The sequence below is a fragment of the Petromyzon marinus genome, chromosome 56 (genome assembly GCF_048934315.1).
Source record: "Petromyzon marinus isolate PM22_M1 ecotype Great Lakes invasive population chromosome 56, UKy_Petmar_22M1.pri1.0, whole genome shotgun sequence".
Lineage (NCBI taxonomy): Eukaryota > Metazoa > Chordata > Hyperoartia > Petromyzontiformes > Petromyzontidae > Petromyzon > Petromyzon marinus.
This window is the reverse complement of record NC_133722.1, coordinates 13,491,531-13,502,076: the sequence shown is the minus strand read 5'-3', so window position 1 is coordinate 13,502,076 and position 10,546 is coordinate 13,491,531.

Sequence of the window (10,546 nt, the reverse complement as noted above, 5' to 3'; positions counted from 1 at the left end):
TGAGACTCCCACAGGGCTCAGTGTTAATCAGTGAGACACCCACAGGGTTCAGTGTTAATCAGTGAGACTCCCATAGGGTTCAGTGTTAATCAGTGAGACTCCCACAGGGTTCAGTGTTAATCAGTGAGACACCCACAGGGTTCAGTGTTAATCAGTGAGACTCCCATAGGGTTCAGTGTTAATCAGTGAGACTCCCACAGGGTTCAGTGTTAATCAGTGAGACTCCCATAGGGTTAATTGTTAATCAGTGAGACTCCCACAGGGTTCAGTGTTAATCAGTGAGACTCCCACAGGGTTCAGTGTTAATCATTGAGACTCCCATAGGGTTCAGTGTTAATCAGTGAGACTCCCATATGGTTCAGTGTTAATCAGTGAGACTCCCATAGGGTTCAGTGTTAATCAGTGAGACTCCCATAGGGTTCAGTGTTAATCAGTGAGACACCCACAGGGTTCAGTGTTAATCAGTGAGACACCCACAGGGTTCAGTGTTAATCAGTGAGACTCCCACAGGGATCAGTGTTAATCAGTGAGACTCCCACAGGGTTCAGTGTTAATCAGTGAGACTCCCACAGGGTTCAGTGTTAATCAGTGAGACTCCCATAGGGTTCAGTGTTAATCAGTGAGACTCCCACAGGGTTCAGTGTTAATCAGTGAGACTCCCATGGGGTTCAGTGTTAATCAGTGAGACTCCCACAGGGTTCAGTGCTAATCAGTGAGACTCCCATAGGGTTCAGTGTTAATCAGTGAGATGCCCACAGGGTTCAGGGTTCATCACTGAGACTCCGATAGGGTACAGTGTTAATCAGTGAGACTCCCACAGGGTTCACTGTTAATCAGTGAGACTCCCACAGGGTTCAGTGTTAATCAGTGAGACTCCCATAGGGTTCAGTGTTAATCAGTGAGACTCCCACAGGGTTCAGTGTTAATCAGTGAGACTCCCATAGGGTTCAGTGTTAATCAGTGAGACTCCCACAGGGTTCAGTGTTAATCAGTGAGACTCCCATAGGGTTCAGTGTTAATCAGTGAGACTCCCACAGGGTTCAGTGTTAATCAGTGAGACTCCAACAGGGTTCAGTGTTAATCAGTGAGACTCCCATAGGGTTCAGTGTTAATCACTGAAACTCCCATAGGGTTCAGTGTTAATCAGTGAGACTCCCATAGGGTTCTTTGTTAATCAGTGAGACTCCCACAGGGTTCAGTGTTAATCAGTGAGACTCCCACAGGGTTCAGTGTTAATCAGTGAGACTCCCATAGGGTTCAGTGTTAATCAGTGAGACTCCCACAGGGTTCAGTGTTAATCAGTGAGACTCCCATAGGGTTCAGTGTTAATCAGTGAGACTCCCACAGGGTTCAGTGTTAATCAGTGAGACTCCCATAGGGTTCAATGTTAATCAGTGAGACTCCCATAGGGTTCAGTGTTAATCAGTGAGACTCCCACAGGGTTCAGGGTTCATCAGTGAGACTCCCACAGGGTTCAGTGTTAATCAGTGAGACACCCACAGGGTTCAGTGTTGATCAGTGAGACTCCCATAGGGTTCAGTGTTAATCAGTGAGACTCCCACAGGGTTCAGTGTTAATCAGTGAGACTCCCATAGGGTTCAGTGTTAATCAGTGAGACTCCCATAGGGTTCATTGTTAATCAGTGAGACTCCCACAGGGTTCAGTGTTAATCAGTGAGACTCCCATAGGGTTCATTGTTAATCAGTGAGACTCCCACAGGGTTCAGTGTTAATCAGTGAGACTCCCATAGGGTTAATTGTTAATCAGTGAGACTCCCACAGGGTTCAGTGTTAATCAGTGAGACTCCCACAGGGTTCAGTGTTAACCATTGAGACTCCCATAGGGTTCAGTGTTAATCATTGAGACTCCCATATGGTTGAGTGTTAATCAGTGAGACTCCCATAGGGTTCAGTGTTAATCAGTGAGACTCCCACAGGGTTCAGTGTTAATCAGTGAGACTCCCATAGGGTTCAGTGTTAATCAGTGAGACTCCCACAGGGTTCAGTGTTAATCAGTGAGACTCCCATAGGGTTCAGTGTTAATCAGTGAGACTCCCACAGGGTTCAGTGTTAATCAGTGAGACACCCACAGGGTTCAGTGTTGATCAGTGAGACTCCCATAGGGTTCAGTGTTAATCAGTGAGACTCCCACAGGGTTCAGTGTTAATCAGTGAGACTCCCATAGGGTTCAGTGTTAATCAGTGAGACTCCCATAGGGTTCATTGTTAATCAGTGAGACTCCCACAGGGTTCAGTGTTAATCAGTGAGACTCCCATAGGGTTCATTGTTAATCAGTGAGACTCCCACAGGGTTCAGTGTTAATCAGTGAGACTCCCATAGGGTTAATTGTTAATCAGTGAGACTCCCACAGGGTTCAGTGTTAATCAGTGAGACTCCCACAGGGTTCAGTGTTAACCATTGAGACTCCCATAGGGTTCAGTGTTAATCATTGAGACTCCCATATGGTTGAGTGTTAATCAGTGAGACTCCCATAGGGTTCAGTGTTAATCAGTGAGACTCCCACAGGGTTCAGTGTTAATCAGTGAGACTCCCATAGGGTTCAGTGTTAATCAGTGAGACTCCCACAGGGTTCAGTGTTAATCAGTGAGACTCCCATAGGGTTCAGTGTTAATCAGTGAGACTCCCACAGGGTTCAGTGTTAATCAGTGAGACTCCCATAGGGTTCAGTGTTAATCAGTGAGACTCCCACAGGGTTCAGTGTTAATCAGTGAGACTCCAACAGGGTTCAGTGTTAATCAGTGAGACTCCCATATGGTTCAGTGTTAATCACTGAGACTCCCATAGGGTTCAGTGTTAATCAGTGAGACTCCCATAGGGTTAATTGTTAATCAGTGAGACTCCCACAGGGTTCAGTGTTAATCAGTGAGACTCCCATAGGGTTCAGTGTTAATCAGTGAGACTCCCACAGGGTTCAGTGTTAATCAGTGAGACTCCCACAGGGTTCAGTGTTAATCAGTGAGACTCCCATAGGGTTCAGTGTTAATCAGTGAGACTCCCACAGGGTTCAGTGTTAATCAATGAGACTCCCATAGGGTTCAATGTTAATCAGTGAGACTCCCATAGGGTTCAGTGTTAATCAGTGAGACTCCCACAGGGTTCAGGGTTTATCAGTGAGACTCCCACAGGGTTCAGTGTTAATCAGTGAGACACCCACAGGGTTCAGTGTTGATCAGTGAGACTCCCATAGGGTTCAGTGTTAATCATTGAGACTCCCACAGGGTTCAGTGTTAATCAGTGAGACTCCCATAGGGTTCAGTGTTAATCAGTGAGACTCCCACAGGGTTCAGTGTTAATCAGTGAGACTCCCATAGGGTTCATTGTTAATCAGTGAGACTCCCACAGGGTTCAGTGTTAATCAGTGAGACACCCACAGGGTTCAGTGTTAATCAGTGAGACTCCCACAGGGTTCAGTGTTAATCATTGAGACTCCCATAGGGTTCAGTGTTAATCATTGAGACTCCCACAGGGTTGAGTGTTAATCATTGAGACTCCCATAGGGTTCAGTATTAATCAGTGAGACTCCCATAGGGTTCAGTGTTAATCAGTGAGACTCCCATATGGTTCAGTGTTAATCAGTGAGACTCCCATAGGGTTCAGTGTTAATCAGTGAGACTCCCATAGGGTTCAGTGTTAATCAGTGAGACTCCCACAGGGCTCAGTGTTAATCAGTGAGACACCCACAGGGTTCAGTGTTAATCAGTGAGACTCCCATAGGGTTCAGTGTTAATCAGTGAGACTCCCACAGGGTTCAGTGTTAATCAGTGAGACACCCACAGGGTTCAGTGTTAATCAGTGAGACTCCCATAGGGTTCAGTGTTAATCAGTGAGACTCCCACAGGGTTCAGTGTTAATCAGTGAGACTCCCATAGGGTTAATTGTTAATCAGTGAGACTCCCACAGGGTTCAGTGTTAATCAGTGAGACTCCCACAGGGTTCAGTGTTAATCATTGAGACTCCCATAGGGTTCAGTGTTAATCAGTGAGACTCCCATATGGTTCAGTGTTAATCAGTGAGACTCCCATAGGGTTCAGTGTTAATCAGTGAGACTCCCATAGGTTTCAGTGTTAATCAGTGAGACACCCACAGGGTTCAGTGTTAATCAGTGAGACACCCACAGGGTTCAGTGTTAATCAGTGAGACTCCCACAGGGATCAGTGTTAATCAGTGAGACTCCCACAGGGTTCAGTGTTAATCAGTGAGACTCCCACAGGGTTCAGTGTTAATCAGTGAGACTCCCATAGGGTTCAGTGTTAATCAGTGAGACTCCCACAGGGTTCAGTGTTAATCAGTGAGACTCCCATGGGGTTCAGTGTTAATCAGTGAGACTCCCACAGGGTTCAGTGCTAATCAGTGAGACTCCCATAGGGTTCAGTGTTAATCAGTGAGATGCCCACAGGGTTCAGGGTTCATCACTGAGACTCCGATAGGGTACAGTGTTAATCAGTGAGACTCCCACAGGGTTCACTGTTAATCAGTGAGACTCCCACAGGGTTCAGTGTTAATCAGTGAGACTCCCATAGGGTTCAGTGTTAATCAGTGAGACTCCCACAGGGTTCAGTGTTAATCAGTGAGACTCCCATAGGGTTCAGTGTTAATCAGTGAGACTCCCACAGGGTTCAGTGTTAATCAGTGAGACTCCCATAGGGTTCAGTGTTAATCAGTGAGACTCCCACAGGGTTCAGTGTTAATCAGTGAGACTCCAACAGGGTTCAGTGTTAATCAGTGAGACTCCCATAGGGTTCAGTGTTAATCACTGAAACTCCCATAGGGTTCAGTGTTAATCAGTGAGACTCCCATAGGATTCTTTGTTAATCAGTGAGACTCCCACAGGGTTCAGTGTTAATCAGTGAGACTCCCACAGGGTTCAGTGTTAATCAGTGAGACTCCCATAGGGTTCAGTGTTAATCAGTGAGACTCCCACAGGGTTCAGTGTTAATCAGTGAGACTCCCATAGGGTTCAGTGTTAATCAGTGAGACTCCCACAGGGTTCAGTGTTAATCAGTGAGACTCCCATAGGGTTCAATGTTAATCAGTGAGACTTCCATAGGGTTCAGTGTTAATCAGTGAGACTCCCACAGGGTTCAGGGTTCATCAGTGAGACTCCCACAGGGTTCAGTGTTAATCAGTGAGACACCCACAGGGTTCAGTGTTGATCAGTGAGACTCCCATAGGGTTCAGTGTTAATCAGTGAGACTCCCACAGGGTTCAGTGTTAATCAGTGAGACTCCCATAGGGTTCAGTGTTAATCAGTGAGACTCCCATAGGGTTCATTGTTAATCAGTGAGACTCCCACAGGGTTCAGTGTTAATCAGTGAGACTCCCATAGGGTTCATTGTTAATCAGTGAGACTCCCACAGGGTTCAGTGTTAATCAGTGAGACTCCCATAGGGTTAATTGTTAATCAGTGAGACTCCCACAGGGTTCAGTGTTAATCAGTGAGACTCCCACAGGGTTCAGTGTTAACCATTGAGACTCCCATAGGGTTCAGTGTTAATCATTGAGACTCCCATATGGTTGAGTGTTAATCAGTGAGACTCCCATAGGGTTCAGTGTTAATCAGTGAGACTCCCATAGGGTTCAGTGTTAATCAGTGAGACTCCCATATGGTTCAGTGTTAATCAGTGAGACTCCCATAGGGTTCAGTGTTAATCAGTGAGCCTCCCATAGGGTTCAGTGTTAATCAGTGAGACTCCCACAGGGTTCAGTGTTAATCAGTGAGACACCCACAGGGTTCAGTGTTAATCAGTGAGACTCCCATAGGGTTCAGTGTTAATCAGTGAGACTCCCACAGGGTTCAGTGTTAATCAGTGAGACTCCCATAGGGTTCAGTGTTAATCAGTGAGACTCACATAGGGTTCAGTGTTAATCACTGAGACTCCCATAGGGTTCAGTGTTAATCAGTGAGACTCCCACAGGGTTCATTGTTAATCAGTGAGACTCCCACAGGGTTCAGTGTTAATCAGTGAGACTCCCATAGGGTTCATTGTTAATCAGTGAGACTCCCACAGGGTTCAGTGTTAATCAGTGAGACTCCCATAGGGTTCAGTGTTAATCAGTGAGACTCCCACAGGGTTCAGTGTTAATCAGTGAGACTCCCACAGGGTTCATTGTTAATCAGTGAGACTCCCATAGGGTTCAGTGTTAATCAGTGAGACTCCCACAGGGTTCAGTGTTAATCAGTGATTCCCATAGGGTTCAATGTTAATCAGTGAGACTCCAACAGGGTTCAGTGTTAATCAGTGAGACTCCCACAGGGTTCAGTGTTAATCAGTGAGACTCCCATAGGGTTCAGTGTTAATCAGTGAGACTCCCACAGGGTTCAGTGTTAATCAGTGAGACTCCCACAGGGTTCAGTGTTAATCAGTGAGACTCCCATAGGGTTCAGTGTTAATCAGTGAGACTCCCACAGGGTTCAGTGTTAATCAGTGAGACTCCCATAGGGTTCAATGTTAATCAGTGAGACTCCCATAGGGTTCAGTGTTAATCAGTGAGACTCCCACAGGGTTCAGGGTTCATCAGTGAGACTCCCACAGGGTTCAGTGTTAATCAGTGAGACACCCACAGGGTTCAGTGTTGATCAGTGAGACTCCCATAGGGTTCAGTGTTAATCAGTGAGACTCCCACAGGATTCAGTGTTAATCAGTGAGACTCCCACAGGGTTCAGTGTTAATCAGTGAGACTCCCATAGGGTTCAGTGTTAATCAGTGAGACTCCCACAGGGTTCAGTGTTAATCAATGAGACTCCCATAGGGTTCAATGTTAATCAGTGAGACTCCCATAGGGTTCATTGTTAATCAGTGAGACTCCCACAGGGTTCAGGGTTCATCAGTGAGACTCCCACAGGGTTCAGTGTTAATCAGTGAGACACCCACAGGGTTCAGTGTTGATCAGTGAGACTCCCATAGGGTTCAGTGTTAATCATTGAGACTCCCACAGGGTTCAGTGTTAATCAGTGAGACTCCCATAGGGTTCAGTGTTAATCAGTGAGACTCCCACAGGGTTCAGTGTTAATCAGTGAGACTCCCATAGGGTTCATTGTTAATCAGTGAGACTCCCACAGGGTTCAGTGTTAATCAGTGAGACACCCACAGGGTTCAGTGTTAATCAGTGAGACTCCCACAGGGTTCAGTGTTAATCATTGAGACTCCCATAGGGTTCAGTGTTAATCATTGAGACTCCCACAGGGTTGAGTGTTAATCATTGAGACTCCCATAGGGTTCAGTATTAATCAGTGAGACTCCCATAGGGTTCAGTGTTAATCAGTGAGACTCCCATATGGTTCAGTGTTAATCAGTGAGACTCCCATAGGGTTCAGTGTTAATCAGTGAGACTCCCATAGGGTTCAGTGTTAATCAGTGAGACTCCCACAGGGCTCAGTGTTAATCAGTGAGACACCCACAGGGTTCAGTGTTAATCAGTGAGACTCCCATAGGGTTCAGTGTTAATCAGTGAGACTCCCACAGGGTTCAGTGTTAATCAGTGAGACACCCACAGGGTTCAGTGTTAATCAGTGAGACTCCCATAGGGTTCAGTGTTAATCAGTGAGACTCCCACAGGGTTCAGTGTTAATCAGTGAGACTCCCATAGGGTTAATTGTTAATCAGTGAGACTCCCACAGGGTTCAGTGTTAATCAGTGAGACTCCCACAGGGTTCAGTGTTAATCATTGAGACTCCCATAGGGTTCAGTGTTAATCATTGAGACTCCCACAGGGTTGAGTGTTAATCAGTGAGACTCCCATAGGGTTCAGTGTTAATCAGTGAGACTCCCATAGGGTTCGGTGTTAATCAGTGAGACTCCCATATGGTTCAGTGTTAATCAGTGAGACTCCCATAGGGTTCAGTGTTAATCAGTGAGACTCCCATAGGGTTCAGTGTTAATCAGTGAGACACCCACAGGGTTCAGTGTTAATCAGTGAGACACCCACAGGGTTCAGTGTTAATCAGTGAGACTCCCACAGGGTTCAGTGTTAATCAGTGAGACTCCCACAGGGTTCAGTGTTAATCAGTGAGACTCCCACAGGGTTCAGTGTTAATCAGTGAGACTCCCATAGGGTTCAGTGTTAATCAGTGAGACTCCCACAGGGTTCAGTGTTAATCAGTGAGACTCCCATGGGGTTCAGTGTTAATCAGTGAGACTCCCACAGGGTTCAGTGCTAATCAGTGAGACTCCCATAGGGTTCAGTGTTAATCAGTGAGATGCCCACAGGGTTCAGGGTTCATCACTGAGACTCCGATAGGGTACAGTGTTAATCAGTGAGACTCCCACAGGGTTCACTGTTAATCAGTGAGACTCCCACAGGGTTCAGTGTTAATCACTGAGACTCCCATAGGGTTCAGTGTTAATCAGTGAGACTCCCACAGGGTTCAGTGATAATCAGTGAGACTCCCATAGGGTTCAGTGTTAATCAGTGAGACTCCCACAGGGTTCAGTGTTAATCAGTGAGACTCCCATAGGGTTCAGTGTTAATCAGTGAGACTCCCACAGGGTTCAGTGTTAATCAGTGAGACTCCAACAGGGTTCAGTGTTAATCAGTGAGACTCCCATAGGGTTCAGTGTTAATCACTGAAACTCCCATAGGGTTCAGTGTTAATCAGTGAGACTCCCATAGGGTTCTTTGTTAATCAGTGAGACTCCCACAGGGTTCAGTGTTAATCAGTGAGACTCCCATAGGGTTCAGTGTTAATCAGTGAGACTCCCACAGGGTTCAGTGTTAATCAGTGAGACTCCCACAGGGTTCAGTGTTAATCAGTGAGACTCCCATAGGGTTCAGTGTTAATCAGTGAGACTCCCACAGGGTTCAGTGTTAATCAGTGAGACTCCCATAGGGTTCAATGTTAATCAGTGAGACTCCCATAGGGTTCAGTGTTAATCAGTGAGACTCCCACAGGGTTCAGGGTTCATCAGTAAGACTCCCACAGGGTTCAGTGTTAATCAGTGAGACACCCACATGGTTCAGTGTTGATCAGTGAGACTCCCATAGGGTTCAGTGTTAATCAGTGAGACTCCCACAGGGTTCAGTGTTAATCAGTGAGACTCCCATAGGGTTCAGTGTTAATCAGTGAGACTCCCATAGGGTTCATTGTTAATCAGTGAGACTCCCACAGGGTTCAGTGTTAATCAGTGAGACTCCCATAGGGTTCATTGTTAATCAGTTAGACTCCCACAGGGTTCAGTGTTAATCAGTGAGACTCCCATAGGGTTAATTGTTAATCAGTGAGACTCCCACAGGGTTCAGTGTTAATCAGTGAGACTCCCACAGGGTTCAGTGTTAATCATTGAGACTCCCATAGGGTTCAGTGTTAATCATTGAGACTCCCATATGGTTGAGTATTAATCAGTGAGACTCCCATAGGGTTCAGTGTTAATCAGTGAGACTCCCATAGGGTTCAGTGTTAATCAGTGAGACTCCCATAGGGTTAATTGTTAATCAGTGAGACTCCCATAGGGTTCAGTGTTAATCAGTGAGACTCCCATAGGGTTCGGTGTTAATCAGTGAGACTCCCATATGGTTCAGTGTTAATCAGTGAGACTCCCATAGGGTTCAGTGTTAATCAGTGAGACTCCCATAGGGTTCAGTGTTAATCAGTGAGACACCCACAGGGTTCAGTGTTAATCAGTGAGACACCCACAGGGTTCAGTGTTAATCAGTGAGACTCCCACAGGGTTCAGTGTTAATCAGTGAGACTCCCACAGGGTTCAGTGTTAATCAGTGAGACTCCCACAGGGTTCAGTGTTAATCAGTGAGACTCCCATAGGGTTCAGTGTTAATCAGTGAGACTCCCACAGGGTTCAGTGTTAATCAGTGAGACTCCCATGGGGTTCAGTGTTAATCAGTGAGACTCCCACAGGGTTCAGTGCTAATCAGTGAGACTCCCATAGGGTTCAGTGTTAATCAGTGAGATGCCCACAGGGTTCAGGGTTCATCACTGAGACTCCGATAGGGTACAGTGTTAATCAGTGAGACTCCCACAGGGTTCACTGTTAATCAGTGAGACTCCCACAGGGTTCAGTGTTAATCACTGAGACTCCCATAGGGTTCAGTGTTAATCAGTGAGACTCCCACAGGGTTCAGTGATAATCAGTGAGACTCCCATAGGGTTCAGTGTTAATCAGTGAGACTCCCACAGGGTTCAGTGTTAATCAGTGAGACTCCCATAGGGTTCAGTGTTAATCAGTGAGACTCCCACAGGGTTCAGTGTTAATCAGTGAGACTCCAACAGGGTTCAGTGTTAATCAGTGAGACTCCCATAGGGTTCAGTGTTAATCACTGAAACTCCCATAGGGTTCAGTGTTAATCAGTGAGACTCCCATAGGGTTCTTTGTTAATCAGTGAGACTCCCACAGGGTTCAGTGTTAATCAGTGAGACTCCCATAGGGTTCAGTGTTAATCAGTGAGACTCCCACAGGGTTCAGTGTTAATCAGTGAGACTCCCACAGGGTTCAGTGTTAATCAGTGAGACTCCCATAGGGTTCAGTGTTAATCAGTGAGACTCCCACAGGGTTCAGTGTTAATCAGTGAGACTC